Source organism: Petromyzon marinus, chromosome 17 (assembly GCF_048934315.1).
Source record: "Petromyzon marinus isolate PM22_M1 ecotype Great Lakes invasive population chromosome 17, UKy_Petmar_22M1.pri1.0, whole genome shotgun sequence".
Lineage (NCBI taxonomy): Eukaryota > Metazoa > Chordata > Hyperoartia > Petromyzontiformes > Petromyzontidae > Petromyzon > Petromyzon marinus.
In genome coordinates this window covers 9,344,143-9,348,036 of record NC_133683.1, presented here as the reverse complement: position 1 = coordinate 9,348,036, position 3,894 = coordinate 9,344,143, and positions in this window count along the sequence as shown.

The window sequence follows — 3,894 nt, the reverse complement described above, 5'->3', positions numbered from 1 at the left end:
TCCGCAAATCTCGATTTTAAGTGCCCTGTAACGTGCATGGTGTCATTTAGAAACAGTTCGAAATATACGATTACGGGGTTTTTTGTTTGATAGAGTGCTAGACGGCAAATAAAATTAAAGCGAGAACCATTCTATCTTTTAATTGTTTTTGAGATATTTCGGATTCCAGTGGCTTTGAACGAAATTTTTTTTCATGATCAAATCAGAATAATTCGAAAGTGGTAAAAGATAACAAGAGCTTCCCCTCAGAGACTTAAGTTGATTATTTTTTGTTCTTTCCTTTAGGGACGTCTTTAAATATAAGAAGTTGATATTCTTGGTTCTTTCGGTAAAGTCACGTAAAGAACCAAGAATATGAATCCCTGCAGTCACGAAAGCTTTAAATAAAAAAATAAGAAGTTGAATCAAGTCAACAATTTTTGTTTTGTGGGAAAATTCAGTGTCTTGATCGTAAAATACAAATTGCCAAAAAAAAGTCAGGTTCATTATATGTATTTAAAACTTTTGGCAGGCGAACACAGCCTTTATGAACTAGTTATAAATACAATATTCTACACACCAGAGGGCCCAGAGGCTCATCAACCTCAGATACCGGTTGGCAGTGGCGATGGTGCGGATTTCTCGTGGCACGCAGGAGGGCCTTTATAGGTGCTTACGATTGCTTGTGTTGTGATCGAAACGTCGTGATATTGTTATTAGTTTGATTATATTGTTTTTCTATCTACGTGGCTTTACCGAAAGACCCAAAGAATACAGTATTGTGGTTTATTTGTGGCAAGCACTTTGTAACGAGGCTTTGGGAGGCTCCTACTAAAGCCAGGAGGTGGCTATGCACCCCTGTAACCCACCAGCACTGTGGAGCCAGCGAGGGTTGCTGGATCGTACATATACTCTTTGGTTCTTTCGGTTAAGTCACGTAGGTTAAAAATAAAATCTCTACAGTAATTTTGCTGTGCTTTTTACACCTGATGAAGGAAGCTTGTGTTGCCTCCGAAACGTCGTGATTTAATTTAGTTGTTTTTATTTATTATTATTTTACCTACGTGACTTTTCCGAAAGAACCAAAGAGTATGGATCCTTGCAGTCACGAAAACTTAAAATCTAGAATGGATCGTACATATGTTGTGAAACTCCCTTCCCGTGGGCGTCAAGCAGGAGTTTATACCATGGCTAGCCAGGAGATAGCGCTATAAGCAAAGTGCTATCATCTGATCCTGGTAAAAAGGTCCAATTTTGTAGCTACTCACCCCAAGCTATTCATGCTCTGATGTACTGTTCGCCTTTCGGCGTTCTCTGGTGTGACACTGCTGAGACGAGGTTATAAATAAGTCTGTCTCTGGTATAGACCAACCAGTTTAAAAAAACAATGCATACATTATTAGCATGTACATTATGTTTGCATGGTCACCACAAGTACGTGTGGTTAATGCAGACATGATTCCTTGCAAAAAGTTTCTATTTGGTGTTTGAAAATTTTAACACCTGCTTTATTGCCAGATAGGGTACATACCTATTCTTATTTTTTTCATGCTATCATTTGTTCCTTCTGTATTGTAAAGTGTGAATCCCCTCGCACAAATAGCGGGGTTTTCTCTCTCTCCTCCCACGTGCAAACATTCACTCGTTGGCCAAAAACACGAATATACAGGAAAAAAATCCCCGTTTTTTCAACCAAACAACTCGCAGGCCCCTTACAATGCATCGCGGGGTTCATATTTTCAACACACATTGGTGCGGCGTCCAACCGATGCTTCTATCTTCGCCCACATGCGGTCAGGTTAGCCTGTAAGTTCTACGAGATCTGCGGACGTCTTCCATGGGGCGTTATAAGGAGGGGAGGAGGTGTACCTCTGACTTGGGGAGGGGGGCTGTGGAGGGTGGTTTGGGGTAACCTAACCACCCTGAAAATAAAAAAAACCTACATGCGGCTCCCCCGTCCTCTCCACACTCGTCGATGGTTCCTCCTCGAGAATTCGTTCTCCCTCTCTTCCGAGGTCGAGAGAATGCTGTGCGGCGGCGCGGTACGAGCTGGCGAGATTCAGTCAAGGGCCCGACCTCGTGGAACATTGTCCTAGAACAGGGGTGTCGGCAACCTTGCGGCTCAGGAGCCGCTTGTGCGGCTCATTACGAACTGCTTCCGAACGTAATGTGTGTATGTGATGGGGAGCGGTAGTGTAGCGGTTCGTGCCCTGCACTTCGAATCTGGCGACCTGAGTTCGATTCCCACTCACGGCCAACACCAGTGACGATTATCTGAACCGGTCCTGGGCCTCCCCTAGGTCGACTCAGCTGGCCTTCATAGGTGCTCGCTAACAGCACTTCTCCCAACAGTCTATTCCAGGCTATACGGGAAATCGTCAGGTCAGGACATGACAGTCTGTGTGAACTCGCGAGAGCACGTGACCGGACGAGGGGGCACGGGGACCCCCAGATAGGGGTGAGCGGGCCACGTGATGTGGACCCAGAGCCTCCGCTAAGGATCGAGGCGATATAAGCCGCCTTCTTCGGTCTCGGCGCACGACGACCAGACAGCGTGTCGGCTGTTCTGGTTCAACCATTAGTGATTCCGTTCAAGTGGTTATGTAGTTAAACCGAAATTAACATAGTTGCCTGGAATGTACATAGTTAACATTGAGTAGTTGTTGGTTGTGTTAGTGGTTCAAGTTGTGTCAGTAAATAAACGTGTTGCATCCAAGACTTGGTGTGCGCCTGGTTAGAACCCACTACGTATGTATGTGTGTGTGGGGCAGTTGTGGAGAGAGTGGAGGGTTTCCCATACCTGGGCAGTGTGCTCATGACTGGCTCCAGTTTGACAGCAGAGGTCTCACTGAATCAGTCAAGCGGCATTATCTTTTTATCGGTTGCATAACGCTGTGTGGAAGCTACCTGGTCTGTCGCGCTGCACTAAGCTTCAGGTCTTCTTGGCCACGATCATTCCCTCCCTTCTCTATGCTTGCGAAACAAGGACCCCCCTTATGGAACATCTTCGCCGGTTAGAAACATTTAGGCTGGCCTGCCTAGGTTTAACAAGGCTGGATTGTGTGGGGAGCTCACATATCCTTGAAAGATCTGGACAAATACACATAGGTGAACTCCTCCGGCAGGCAAGGCTGCGTTGGCTGGGTCATGTAGCCAGCATGCCCAGTCTCTGCATGCCTAAACAGCTTTTGTTCGGCCGGATAGAGGGGGCTAAATGGGCAAGAGAAGAGATGGAGTGACGTGATAGAGGAGGATATGGAGCTGAGTGGACTTGCCGATGACTGGTATCAGCGGTGTCAAGATCGGCCTCTGTGGAGGAGGCTCGTGAAGGACGCTGCTGGGCAGTTGGAGGCAGTCGCCCTCCAACAACAACGGTGGGCGGAGGAGCGACGCTCACAACAACGAGCGGAGTGCCGGGTGGCTAAAGCACAGCAAGTTGGCACATTAGGGGCACAGGTGGTGCATCAGCCAGTCATCTCAGTCATCTCAGTCGACCCGTGGCACCTGGGTCTGCCCCATGACCTCCTGCCAGCGGGCGTTCGACACTTCACGTGGCCTCAAGGTGCACATAGCCTGGCACAAGCGTCGTGATGACGTCACCGCCACTTAGTCATGAATGGCGGTTGTTGTGTATATGTGTATTCACATTCATTGTGGATCTTGAAGTGTTGAGTATTATATCGAATTCGTAAAAAAAAATGCCTCTTGTTATTTTGGTTGCCGACCCCTGGTCTAGGAGAACAGATATATATAATCTAATTAGAAGAATGTCTAAAAACCTGGCTAACTCGTGGTGCTCCAGTTGATCGGTTTTCTTATCAAAACTCAAGAATTCCCATGAAAACCAAGTTTAGTCCATGCACAGCTCGTTTATACTTTTGTAATATCACAAGGGAATGGACTCGATTACCAGTA